The 15,075-nt window shown below is 53.4% G+C and overlaps 1 protein-coding gene across 4 annotated transcripts in view; it reads right to left on the reverse strand.

Moving 5' to 3' along the window:
* Positions 1-15,075, reverse strand: part of DNMT3A (DNA methyltransferase 3 alpha) — a 132,100-nt gene that overhangs the window by 88,939 nt on the left and 28,086 nt on the right. The gene's annotated exons all lie outside the window — the stretch shown is intronic.

The following is a 15,075-nucleotide window of genomic DNA, read 5'->3' on the forward strand; positions in this document are numbered from 1 at the left end:
ATTACCCCCCGGTATATAATATCCAGTCCTATCATATATCATTACCCCCCGGTATATAATATCCAGTCCTATCATATATCATTACCCCCCGGTGTATAATATCCAGTCCTATCATATATCATTACCCCCCGGTATATAATATCCAGTCCTATCATATATCATTACCCCCCGGTATATAATATCCAGTCCTATCATATATCATTATCCCCCGGTATATAATATCCAGTCCTATCATATATCATTACCCCCCGGTATATAATATCCAGTCCTGTCATATATCATTACCCCCCGGTATATAATATCCAGTCCTGTCATATATCATTACCCCCCGGTATATAATATCCAGTCCTGTCATATATCATTACCCCCCGGTATATAATATCCAGTCCTATCATATATCATTATCCCCCGGTATATAATATCCAGTCCTATCATATATCATTACCCCCCGGTATATAATATCCAGTCCTATCATATATCATTACCCCCCGGTATATAATATCCAGTCCTGTCATACATCATTATCCCCCGGTATATAATATCCAGTCCTATCATATATCATTATCCCCCGGTATATAATATCCAGTCCTATCATATATCATTACCCCCCGGTGTATAATATCCAGTCCTATCATATATCATTACCCCCCGGTATATAATATCCAGTCCTATCATATATCATTACCCCCCGGTATATAATATCCAGTCCTATCATATATCATTACCCCCCCCCCGGTATATAATATCCAGTCCTATCATATATCATTATCCCCCGGTATATAATATCCAGTCCTATCATACATCATTACCCCCCGGTATATAATATCCAGTCCTATCATATATCATTACCCCCCGGTATATAATATCCAGTCCTATCATATATCATTACCCCCCGGTATATAATATCCAGTCCTATCATACATCATTATCCCCCGGTATATAATATCCAGTCCTATCATATATCATTATCCCCCGGTATATAATATCCAGTCCTATCATACATCATTACCCCCCGGTATATAATATCCAGTCCTATCATATATCATTACCCCCCGGTATATAATATCCAGTCCTATCATATATCATTATCCCCCGGTATATAATATCCAGTCCTATCATATATCATTATCCCCCGGTATATAATATCCAGTCCTATCATATATCATTATCCCCCGGTATATAATATCCAGTCCTATCATATATCATTATCCCCCCGGTATATAATATCCAGTCCTATCATATATCATTACCCCCCGGTATATAATATCCAGTCCTATCATATATCATTATCCCCCGGTATATAATATCCAGTCCTGTCATATATCATTACCCCCCGGTATATAATATCCAGTCCTATCATATATCATTACCCCCCGGTATATAATATCCAGTCCTATCATATATCATTACCCCCCGGTGTATAATATCCAGTCCTATCATATATCATTATCCCCCGGTATATAATATCCAGTCCTATCATATATCATTATCCCCCGGTATATAATATCCAGTCCTATCATACATCATTACCCCCCCCCCCCGGTATATAATATCCAGTCCTATCATACATCATTACCCCCCCCCGGTATATAATATCCAGTCCTGTCATACATCATTATCCCCCGGTATATAATATCCAGTCCTGTCATACATCATTACCCCCCGGTATATAATATCCAGTCCTGTCATACATCATTATCCCCCGGTATATAATATCCAGTCCTATCATACATCATTACCCCCCCCCGGTATATAATATCCAGTCCTATCATACATCATTACCCCCCCCGGTATATAATATCCAGTCCTATCATATATCATTACCCCACGGTATATAATATCCAGTCCTGTCATACATCATTATCCCCCGGTATATAATATCCAGTCCTATCATACATCATTATCCCCCGGTATATAATATCCAGTCCTATCATATATCATTATCCCCCGGTATATAATATCCAGTCCTATCATACATCATTATCCCCCGGTATATAATATCCAGTCCTATCATATATCATTATCCCCCGGTATATAATATCCAGTCCTATCATATATCATTACCCCCCGGTATATAATATCCAGTCCTATCATATATCATTACCCCCGGTATATAATGTCCAGTCCTATCATATATCATTACCCACCGGTATATAATATCCAGTCCTATCATATATCATTATCCCCCGGTATATAATATCCAGTCCTATCATATATCATTACCCCCCCCCCCCCCGGTATATAATATCCAGTCCTATCATATATCATTATCCCCCGGTATATAATATCCAGTCCTATCATATATCATTACCCCCCCCCCCCCCGGTATATAATATCCAGTCCTATCATATATCATTATCCCCCGGTATATAATATCCAGTCCTATCCTGGTGCTTGATCTTGCGATACAATTTGAATCTTAAATCCCGCGCTCAGTCCGAATAAATCAGATTGTCCAATGGCCGCCCCCGATTTCTGTCGCATGAAAGCAGCGGAACCGCGCCATAATCCCAGCGCAGACCCTGTTATACCTGTCCAATCTGAACAAATCCCAAAAACAGTGAACACTCCGATGAAATAAGCCCCTTTATTCTCTACCTCATTTATACGGATTTATTTATATTTCTTCAATTTTACTGAAGAAAAAGTGAAATAGAAGAAATTGCTTTTGTTTTAGCAGTGACATTTTTTCAGAACTTCAGTATTTTGTGGCTGCTGGTTGTGGGGCTTATTTTTTGTGTGACAGGTTGCTATTTTCAGTGTTACCATTTTGGTGCATGTCATTTTTTTTTTGTCCTGTACTCTGCTGCATCACCTGTGCTCCTCCATGCTGCCTGTCCTGTACTCTGCTGCATCACCTGTGCTCCTCCATGCTGCCTGTCCTGTACTCTGCTGCATCACCTGTGCTCCTCCATGCTGCCTGCCCTGTACTCTGCTGCATCACCTGTGCTCCTCCATGCTGCCTGTCCTGTACTCTGCTGCATCACCTGTGCTCCTCCATGCTGCCTGTCCTGTACTCTGCTGCATCACCTGTGCTCCTCCATGCTGGCTGTCCTGTAATCTGCTGCATCACCTGTGCTCCTCCACGCTGCCTGTCCTGTACTCTGCTGCATCACCTGTGCTCCTCCATGCTGTCTGTCCTGTACTCTGCTGCATCACCTGTGCTCCTCCACGCTGCCTGTCCTGTACTCTGCTGCATCACCTGTGCTCCTCCATGCTGCCTGTCCTGTACTCTGCTGCATCACCTGTGCTCCTCCATGCTGCCTGTCCTGTACTCTGCTGCATCACCTGTGCTCCTCCATGCTGCCTGTCCTGTACTCTGCTGCATCACCTGTGCTCCTCCATGCTGCCTGTCCTGTACTCTGCTGCATCACCTGTGCTCCTCCATGCTGGCTGTCCTGTACTCTGCTGCATCACCTGTGCTCCTCCACGCTGCCTGTCCTGTACTCTGCTGCATCACCTGTGCTCCTCCATGCTGTCTGTCCTGTACTCTGCTGCATCACCTGTGCTCCTCCACGCTGCCTGTCCTGTACTCTGCTGCATCACCTGTGCTCCTCCATGCTGCCTGTCCTGTACTCTGCTGCATCACCTGTGCTCCTCCATGCTGCCTGTCCTGTACTCTGCTGCATCACCTGTGCTCCTCCATGCTGGCTGTCCTGTACTCTGCTGCATCACCTGTGCTCCTCCATGCTGCCTGTCCTGTACTCTGCTGCATCACCTGTGCTCCTCCATGCTGGCTGTCCTGTACTCTGCTGCATCACCTGTGCTCCTCCACGCTGCCTGTCCTGTACTCTGCTGCATCACCTGTGCTCCTCCATGCTGCCTGTCCTGTACTCTGCTGCCTCACCTGTGCTCCTCCATGCTGCCTGTCCTGTACTCTGCTGCATCACCTGTGCTCCTCCACGCTGCCTGTCCTGTACTCTGCTGCATCACCTGTGCTCCTCCATGCTGCCTGTCCTGTACTCTGCTGCATCACCTGTGCTCCTCCATGCTGCCTGCCCTGTACTCTGCTGCATCACCTGTGCTCCTCCACGCTGCCTGCCCTGTACTCTGCTGCATCACCTGTGCTCCTCCACGCTGCCTGTCCTGTACTCTGCTGCATCACCTGTGCTCCTCCACGCTGCCTGTCCTGTACTCTGCTGCATCACCTGTGCTCCTCCATGCCGACTGTCCTGTACTCTGCTGCATCACCTGTGCTCCTCCATGCTGCCTGTCCTGTACTCTGCTGCATCACCTGTGCTCCTCCATGCTGCCTGTCCTGTACTCTGCTGCATCACCTGTGCTCCTCCATGCCGGCTGTCCTGTACTCTGCTGCATCACCTGTGCTCCTCCATGCTGCCTGTCCTGTACTCTGCTGCATCACCTGTGCTCCTCCATGCTGCCTGCCCTGTACTCTGCTGCATCACCTGTGCTCCTCCACGCTGCCTGTCCTGTACTCTGCTGCATCACCTGTGCTCCTCCATGCTGCCTGTCCTGTACTCTGCTGCATCACCTGTGCTCCTCCATGCTGCCTGTCTTGTACTCTGCTGCATCACCTGTGCTCCTCCACGCTGGCTGTCCTGTACTCTGCTGCATCACCTGTGCTCCTCCACGCTGCCTGTCCTGTACTCTGCTGCATCACCTGTGCTCCTCCATGCTGCCTGTCCTGTACTCTGCTGCCTCACCTGTGCTCCTCCATGCTGCCTGTCCTGTACTCTGCTGCATCACCTGTGCTCCTCCATGCTGCCTGTCCTGTACTCTGCTGCATCACCTGTGCTCCTCCATGCTGCCTGTCCTGTACTCTGCTGCATCACCTGTGCTCCTCCATGCTGCCTGTCCTGTACTCTGCTGCATCACCTGTGCTCCTCCATGCTGGCTGTCCTGTACTCTGCTGCATCACCTGTGCTCCTCCATGCTGCCTGTCCTGTACTCTGCTGCATCACCTGTGCTCCTCCATGCTGCTTGTCCTGTACTCTGCTGCATCACCTGTGCTCCTCCATGCTGCCTGTCCTGTACTCTGCTGCATCACCTGTGCTCCTCCATGCTGCCTGTCCTGTACTCTGCTGCATCACCTGTGCTCCTCCATGCTGCCTGTCCTGTACTCTGCTGCATCACCTGTGCTCCTCCATGCTGCCCCTCCTGTACTCTGCTGCATCACCTGTGCTCCTCCATGCTGCCTGCCCTGTACTCTGCTGCATCACCTGTGCTCCTCCATGCTGCCCCTCCTGTACTCTGCTGCATCACCTGTGCTCCTCCATGCTGCCTGCCCTGTACTCTGCTGCATCACCTGTGCTCCTCCATGCTGCCTGTCCTGTACTCTGCTACATCACCTGTGCTCCTCCACGCTGCCTGTCCTGTACTCTGCTGCATCACCTGTGCTCCTCCATGCTGCCTGTCCTGTAATCTGCTGCATCACCTGTGCTCCTCCATGCTGCCACTCCTGTACTCTGCTGCCTCACCTGTGCTCCTCCATGCTGCCACTCCTGTACTCTGCTGCATCACCTGTGCTCCTCCATGCTGCCTGTCCTGTACTCTGCTGCATCACCTGTGCTCCTCCATGCTGCCTGTCCTGTACTCTGCTGCCTCACCTGTGCTCCTCCATGCTGCCTGTCCTGTACTCTGCTGCATCACCTGTGCTCCTCCATGCTGCCTGCCCTGTACTCTGCTGCATCACCTGTGCTCCTCCATGCTGCCTGCCCTGTACTCTGCTGCATCACCTGTGCTCCTCCACGCTGCCTGTCCTGTACTCTGCTGCATCACCTGTGCTCCTCCATGCTGCCTGTCCTGTACTCTGCTGCATCACCTGTGCTCCTCCATGCTGCCTGTCCTGTACTCTGCTGCATCACCTGTGCTCCTCCATGCTGCCCCTCCTGTACTCTGCTGCATCACCTGTGCTCCTCCATGCTGCCTGTCCTGTACTCTGCTGCATCACCTGTGCTCCTCCATGCTGCCTGTCCTGTACTCTGCTGCATCACCTGTGCTCCTCCATGCTGGCTGTCCTGTACTCTGCTGCATCACCTGTGCTCCTCCATGCTGGCTGTCCTGTACTCTGCTGCATCACCTGTGCTCCTCCATGCTGGCTGTCCTGTACTCTGCTGCATCACCTGTGCTCCTCCATGCTGCCTGCCCTGTACTCTGCTGCATCACCTGTGCTCCTCCATGCTGCCCCTCCTGTACTCTGCTGCATCACCTGTGCTCCTCCATGCTGCCTGCCCTGTACTCTGCTGCATCACCTGTGCTCCTCCATGCTGCCCCTCCTGTACTCTGCTGCATCACCTGTGCTCCTCCATGCTGCCTGCCCTGTACTCTGCTGCATCACCTGTGCTCCTCCATGCTGCCTGTCCTGTACTCTGCTGCATCACCTGTGCTCCTCCACGCTGCCTGTCCTGTACTCTGCTGCATCACCTGTGCTCCTCCATGCTGCCTGTCCAGTACTCTGCTGCATCACCTGTGCTCCTCCACGCTGACTGTCCTGTACTCTGCTGCCTCACCTGTGCTCCTCCATGCTGCCTGCCCTGTACTCTGCTGCATCACCTGTGCTCCTCCATGCTGCATGTCCTGTACTCTGCTGCATCACCTGTGCTCCTCCATGCTGGCTGTCCTGTACTCTGCTGCATCACCTGTGCTCCTCCATGCTGCATGTCCTGTACTCTGCTGCCTCACCTGTGCTCCTCCATGCTGCCTGTCCTGTACTCTGCTGCATCACCTGTGCTCCTCCACGCTGCTTGTCCTGTACTCTGCTGCATCACCTGTGCTCCTCCATGCTGCCTGTCCAGTACTCTGCTGCATCACCTGTGCTCCTCCACGCTGCCTGTCCTGTACTCTGCTGCATCACCTGTGCTCCTCCATGCTGCCACTCCTGTACTCTGCTGCATCACCTGTGCTCCTCCATGCTGCCTGTCCTGTACTCTGCTGCATCACCTGTGCTCCTCCACGCTGCCTGTCCTGTACTCTGCTGCATCACCTGTGCTCCTCCACGCTGCCTGTCCTGTACTCTGCTGCCTCACCTGTGCTCCTCCATGCTGCCTGTCCTGTACTCTGCTGCCTCACCTGTGCTCCTCCATGCTGCCTGTCCTGTACTCTGCTGCCTCACCTGTGCTCCTCGATGCTGCCTGTCCTGTACTCTGCTGCCTCATCTGTGCTCCTCCATGCTGCCTGTCCTGTACTCTGCTGCATCACCTGTGCTCCTCCATGCTGCCTGTCCTGTACTCTGCTGCATCACCTGTGCTCCTCCATGCTGCCTGTCCTGTACTCTGCTGCATCACCTGTGCTCCTCCATGCTGCCTGTCCTGTACTCTGCTGCATCACCTGTGCTCCTCCATGCTACCTGTCCTGTACTCTGCTGCATCACCTGTGCTCCTCCATGCTGCCTGTCCTGTACTCTGCTGCATCACCTGTGCTCCTCCATGCCGGCTGTCCTGTACTCTGCTGCCTCACCTGTGCTCCTCCATGCTGCCTGTCCTGTACTCTGCTGCATCACCTGTGCTCCTCCATGCTGTCTGTCCTGTAATCTGCTGCATCACCTGTGCTCCTCCATGCTGCCTGTCCTGTACTCTGCTGCATCACCTGTGCTCCTCCATGCTGTCTGTCCTGTAATCTGCTGCATCACCTGTGCTCCTCCACGCTGCCTGCCCTGTACTCTGCTGCATCACCTGTGCTCCTCCACGCTGCCTGTCCTGTACTCATGTGACTACTCCTCGCTCTTTTCTTCTCATCCTTGTACAATAGTTGCTCCTCACTCCACGTCTCGGCTCATTTATTACACACCACTGAATACTCCTCACTCACCTCCTCACCCATAAAAGCAAATGTAAAAGTTATGACAATCCCACCCCACACCAAGAAGGCTCGTACCCCCGTGTAGCACCTGCACCGCATATAATGCATCCCCCAGAGGGCGGCCATGTGTACGGTCTCATGAATGCGATCCTCTCTCACATGTCAGACACGAGCAGACGCTTTCCAGCACTCACACACATCTCCCGTCTCCAGGGAGGGCTCCATGTTCTCTCACACTGCGCTCTACACTTCTGCCTCCTCACCAGACAAATCCTTAATGCAATGAAGAGTCAAATCAGGTAACAGAGGAAACCCCCCCTCCGGAGCGCAGCTCATATAACATCCGACTCCAAGAGCAGCGCTCACGTATCAGGCAGGAAGAGACAGACTATGGGGGAGAGGAGGCAGACAAGTACAATGTGATCAGAGGCAGAGAGGAGAACAGAGACAGGAACAACAGGAGAGGAGAACAGAGACAGGAACTACAGAAGAGGAGAACAGAGACAGGAACTACAGAAGAGGAGAACAGAGACAGGAACTACAGAAGAGGAGAACAGAGATAGGAACAACAGAAGAGGAGAACAGAGACAGGAACAACAGGAGAGGAGAACAGAGACAGGAACAACAGGAGAGGAGCAGAGGGGAGAACAGAGACAGGAACAACAGAAGAGGAACAGAGAGGAGAACAGAGACAGGAACAACAGGAGAGGAGCAGAGGGGAGAACAGAGACAGGAACTACAGAAGAGGAGAACAGAGACAGGAACTACAGAAGAGGAGAACAGAGACAGGAACAACAGAAGAGGAGAACAGAGACAGGAACAACAGAAGAGAACAGAGACAGGAACAACAGAAGAGGAGAACAGAGACAGGAACAACAGAAGAGGAGAACAGAGACAGGAACAACAGAAGAGGAGAACAGAGACAGGAACAACAGAAGAGGAGAACAGAGACAGGAACAACAGAAGAGGAGAACAGAGACAGGAACAACAGAAGAGGAGAACAGAGACAGGAACAACAGAAGAGGAGAACAGAGACAGGAACAACAGAAGAGGAAAACAGAGACAGGAACAACAGAAGAGGAGAACAGAGACAGGAACAACAGAAGAGGAGAACAGAGACAGGAACAACAGAAGGGAAGAACAGAGACAGGAACAACAGGAGAGGAGCAGAGGGGAGAACAGAGACAGGAACAACAGAAGAGGAGAACAGAGACAGGAACAACAGGAGAGGAGAACAGAGACAGGAACTACAGAAGAGGAGAACAGAGACAGGAACAACAGGAGAGGAGCAGAGGGGAGAACAGAGAAAGGAGCAACAGAAGGGAAGAGCAGAGACAGGAACAACAGGAGAGGAGCATAGGGGAGAACAGAGACAGGAGCAACAGGAGAGGAGAACAGAGACGGGAACAACAGGAGAGGAGAACCGAGACGGGAACAACAGGAGAGGAGAACCGAGACGGGAACAACAGGAGAGGAGAACCGAGACGGGAACAACAGGAGAGGAGAACCGAGACGGGAACAACAGGAGAGGAGAACCGAGACGGGAACAACAGGAGAGGAGAACCGAGACGGGAACAACAGGAGAGGAGAACCGAGACGGGAACAACAGGAGAGGAGAACCGAGACGGGAACAACAGGAGAGGAGAACCGAGACGGGAACAACAGGAGAGGAGAACCGAGACGGGAACAACAGGAGAGGAGAACCGAGACGGGAACAACAGGAGAGGAGAACCGAGACGGGAACAACAGGAGAGGAGAACCGAGACGGGAACAACAGGAGAGGAGAACCGAGACGGGAACAACAGGAGAGGAGAACCGAGACGGGAACAACAGGAGAGGAGAACCGAGACGGGAACAACAGGAGAGGAGAACCGAGACGGGAACAACAGGAGAGGAGAACCGAGACGGGAACAACAGGAGAGGAGAACCGAGACGGGAACAACAGGAGAGGAGAACCGAGACGGGAACAACAGGAGAGGAGAACCGAGACGGGAACAACAGGAGAGGAGAACCGAGACGGGAACAACAGGAGAGGAGAACCGAGACGGGAACAACAGGAGAGGAGAACCGAGACGGGAACAACAGGAGAGGAGAACCGAGACGGGAACAACAGGAGAGGAGAACCGAGACGGGAACAACAGGAGAGGAGAACCGAGACGGGAACAACAGGAGAGGAGAACCGAGACGGGAACAACAGGAGAGGAGAACCGAGACGGGAACAACAGGAGAGGAGAACCGAGACGGGAACAACAGGAGAGGAGAACCGAGACGGGAACAACAGGAGAGGAGAACCGAGACGGGAACAACAGGAGAGGAGAACCGAGACGGGAACAACAGGAGAGGAGAACCGAGACGGGAACAACAGGAGAGGAGAACCGAGACGGGAACAACAGGAGAGGAGAACCGAGACGGGAACAACAGGAGAGGAGAACCGAGACGGGAACAACAGGAGAGGAGAACCGAGACGGGAACAACAGGAGAGGAGAACCGAGACGGGAACAACAGGAGAGGAGAACCGAGACGGGAACAACAGGAGAGGAGAACCGAGACGGGAACAACAGGAGAGGAGAACCGAGACGGGAACAACAGGAGAGGAGAACCGAGACGGGAACAACAGGAGAGGAGAACCGAGACGGGAACAACAGGAGAGGAGAACCGAGACGGGAACAACAGGAGAGGAGAACCGAGACGGGAACAACAGGAGAGGAGAACCGAGACGGGAACAACAGGAGAGGAGAACCGAGACGGGAACAACAGGAGAGGAGAACCGAGACGGGAACAACAGGAGAGGAGAACCGAGACGGGAACAACAGGAGAGGAGAACCGAGACGGGAACAACAGGAGAGGAGAACCGAGACGGGAACAACAGGAGAGGAGAACCGAGACGGGAACAACAGGAGAGGAGAACCGAGACGGGAACAACAGGAGAGGAGAACCGAGACGGGAACAACAGGAGAGGAGAACCGAGACGGGAACAACAGGAGAGGAGAACCGAGACGGGAACAACAGGAGAGGAGAACCGAGACGGGAACAACAGGAGAGGAGAACCGAGACGGGAACAACAGGAGAGGAGAACCGAGACGGGAACAACAGGAGAGGAGAACCGAGACGGGAACAACAGGAGAGGAGAACCGAGACGGGAACAACAGGAGAGGAGAACCGAGACGGGAACAACAGGAGAGGAGAACCGAGACGGGAACAACAGGAGAGGAGAACCGAGACGGGAACAACAGGAGAGGAGAACCGAGACGGGAACAACAGGAGAGGAGAACCGAGACGGGAACAACAGGAGAGGAGAACCGAGACGGGAACAACAGGAGAGGAGAACCGAGACGGGAACAACAGGAGAGGAGAACCGAGACGGGAACAACAGGAGAGGAGAACCGAGACGGGAACAACAGGAGAGGAGAACCGAGACGGGAACAACAGGAGAGGAGAACCGAGACGGGAACAACAGGAGAGGAGAACCGAGACGGGAACAACAGGAGAGGAGAACCGAGACGGGAACAACAGGAGAGGAGAACCGAGACGGGAACAACAGGAGAGGAGAACCGAGACGGGAACAACAGGAGAGGAGAACCGAGACGGGAACAACAGGAGAGGAGAACCGAGACGGGAACAACAGGAGAGGAGAACCGAGACGGGAACAACAGGAGAGGAGAACCGAGACGGGAACAACAGGAGAGGAGAACCGAGACGGGAACAACAGGAGAGGAGAACCGAGACGGGAACAACAGGAGAGGAGAACCGAGACGGGAACAACAGGAGAGGAGAACCGAGACGGGAACAACAGGAGAGGAGAACCGAGACGGGAACAACAGGAGAGGAGAACCGAGACGGGAACAACAGGAACGGGAACAACAGGAGAGGAGAACCGAGACGGGAACAACAGGAGAGGAGAACCGAGACGGGAACAACAGGAGAGGAGAACCGAGACGGGAACAACAGGAGAGGAGAACCGAGACGGGAACAACAGGAGAGGAGAACCGAGACGGGAACAACAGGAGAGGAGAACCGAGACGGGAACAACAGGAGAGGAGAACCGAGACGGGAACAACAGGAGAGGAGAACCGAGACGGGAACAACAGGAGAGGAGAACCGAGACGGGAACAACAGGAGAGGAGAACCGAGACGGGAACAACAGGAGAGGAGAACCGAGACGGGAACAACAGGAGAGGAGAACCGAGACGGGAACAACAGGAGAGGAGAACCGAGACGGGAACAACAGGAGAGGAGAACCGAGACGGGAACAACAGGAGAGGAGAACCGAGACGGGAACAACAGGAGAGGAGAACCGAGACGGGAACAACAGGAGAGGAGAACCGAGACGGGAACAACAGGAGAGGAGAACCGAGACGGGAACAACAGGAGAGGAGAACCGAGACGGGAACAACAGGAGAGGAGAACCGAGACGGGAACAACAGGAGAGGAGAACCGAGACGGGAACAACAGGAGAGGAGAACCGAGACGGGAACAACAGGAGAGGAGAACCGAGACGGGAACAACAGGAGAGGAGAACCGAGACGGGAACAACAGGAGAGGAGAACCGAGACGGGAACAACAGGAGAGGAGAACCGAGACGGGAACAACAGGAGAGGAGAACCGAGACGGGAACAACAGGAGAGGAGAACCGAGACGGGAACAACAGGAGAGGAGAACCGAGACGGGAACAACAGGAGAGGAGAACCGAGACGGGAACAACAGGAGAGGAGAACCGAGACGGGAACAACAGGAGAGGAGAACCGAGACGGGAACAACAGGAGAGGAGAACCGAGACGGGAACAACAGGAGAGGAGAACCGAGACGGGAACAACAGGAGAGGAGAACCGAGACGGGAACAACAGGAGAGGAGAACCGAGACGGGAACAACAGGAGAGGAGAACCGAGACGGGAACAACAGGAGAGGAGAACCGAGACGGGAACAACAGGAGAGGAGAACCGAGACGGGAACAACAGGAGAGGAGAACCGAGACGGGAACAACAGGAGAGGAGAACCGAGACGGGAACAACAGGAGAGGAGAACCGAGACGGGAACAACAGGAGAGGAGAACCGAGACGGGAACAACAGGAGAGGAGAACCGAGACGGGAACAACAGGAGAGGAGAACCGAGACGGGAACAACAGGAGAGGAGAACCGAGACGGGAACAACAGGAGAGGAGAACCGAGACGGGAACAACAGGAGAGGAGAACCGAGACGGGAACAACAGGAGAGGAGAACCGAGACGGGAACAACAGGAGAGGAGAACCGAGACGGGAACAACAGGAGAGGAGAACCGAGACGGGAACAACAGGAGAGGAGAACCGAGACGGGAACAACAGGAGAGGAGAACCGAGACGGGAACAACAGGAGAGGAGAACCGAGACGGGAACAACAGGAGAGGAGAACCGAGACGGGAACAACAGGAGAGGAGAACCGAGACGGGAACAACAGGAGAGGAGAACCGAGACGGGAACAACAGGAGAGGAGAACCGAGACGGGAACAACAGGAGAGGAGAACCGAGACGGGAACAACAGGAGAGGAGAACCGAGACGGGAACAACAGGAGAGGAGAACCGAGACGGGAACAACAGGAGAGGAGAACCGAGACGGGAACAACAGGAGAGGAGAACCGAGACGGGAACAACAGGAGAGGAGAACCGAGACGGGAACAACAGGAGAGGAGAACCGAGACGGGAACAACAGGAGAGGAGAACCGAGACGGGAACAACAGGAGAGGAGAACCGAGACGGGAACAACAGGAGAGGAGAACCGAGACGGGAACAACAGGAGAGGAGAACCGAGACGGGAACAACAGGAGAGGAGAACCGAGACGGGAACAACAGGAGAGGAGAACCGAGACGGGAACAACAGGAGAGGAGAACCGAGACGGGAACAACAGGAGAGGAGAACCGAGACGGGAACAACAGGAGAGGAGAACCGAGACGGGAACAACAGGAGAGGAGAACCGAGACGGGAACAACAGGAGAGGAGAACCGAGACGGGAACAACAGGAGAGGAGAACCGAGAGCAGGCGGAAAACAGAGACAGGAAACAGCTCTTCAGAGATAGACAGAGAGGACCGGGACATATGAACATAAAAATTAATGCCTGTGGCCCTGGGTGACCCTGAGGCCGGGCAGGTGATGTGTCTGGGTAATGGGAAACATGTGGCCGTGTCTGCTGAGGGCTGCAGCGTGTAACATCTGGCCGGACCCCGGGACTGGAACCTCTCTACTGCCAGGAGAAAGAAGACCCCAATAATGAGAAGGTTACGAGAGCCGCAGAGGACAGTCATAGACCCTGTGCGGAGGGCTCACATATATACAGCCATAGACCCCGTGCGGGGGGCTCACATATATACAGCCATAGACCCCGTGCGGAGGGCTCACATATATACAGCCATAGACCCCGTGCGGGGGGCTCACATATATACAGCCATAGACCCCGTGCGGGGGGCTCACATATATACAGCCATAGACCCCGTGCAGGGGGCTCACATATATACAGCCATAGACCTCGTGCCCTGATTGTGGAGTGGCCACTTAGCTCACTATGGAGAAGGGACGAGTGAGCAGCACTCACACTTCCTCTCTCTTCCCAGCTCGTGGTTCCCAGCACATCCGCAGCAACCTATAGCATCTCCTGCAAGAACAAGATGATGTCTCCCATCACCTCCTCTGTCCTATATCACCGCCTCTGTCCTATATCCCCTCCTCTGTCCTATATCCCCTCCTCTGTCCCCCTCCATCATGTCCTCTGTCCTATATCCCCTCCTCTGTCCTATATCCCCTCCTCTGCCCCCCTCCATCATGTCCTCTGTCCTATATCCCCTCCTCTGTCCTATATCCCCTCCTCTGCCCCCCTCCATCATGTCCTCTGTCCTATATCCCCTCCTCTGTCCTATATCCCCTCCTCTGTCCCCCTCCATCATGTCCTCTGTCCTATATTACCTCTTCTGCCTCCCTCCGTCACCTCCTCTGTCCCCCTCCATCATATCCTCTATCCCATATCACCTCCTCTGTCCCCCTCCGTCATATCCTCTATCCCATATCACCTCCTCCGTCCCCCTCCGTCACCTCCTCCGTCGCCCTCCGTCACCTCCTCTGTCCCCCTCCGTCATATCCTCTATCCCATATCACCTCCTCCGTCCCCCTCCGTCACCTCCTCCGTCGCCCTCCGTCACCTCCTCTGTCCCCCTCCGTCATATCCTCTATCCCATATCACCTCCTCCGTCCCCCTCCGTCACCTCCTCCGTCCCCCTCAGTCATAGATAATCCATTGAGTAATACATGTTACAGGGCCTGGAGGGAGGAGCAGGACTCATTCTCATTGTATT

Source organism: Engystomops pustulosus, chromosome 3 (genome assembly GCF_040894005.1).
Source record: "Engystomops pustulosus chromosome 3, aEngPut4.maternal, whole genome shotgun sequence".
Lineage (NCBI taxonomy): Eukaryota > Metazoa > Chordata > Amphibia > Anura > Leptodactylidae > Engystomops > Engystomops pustulosus.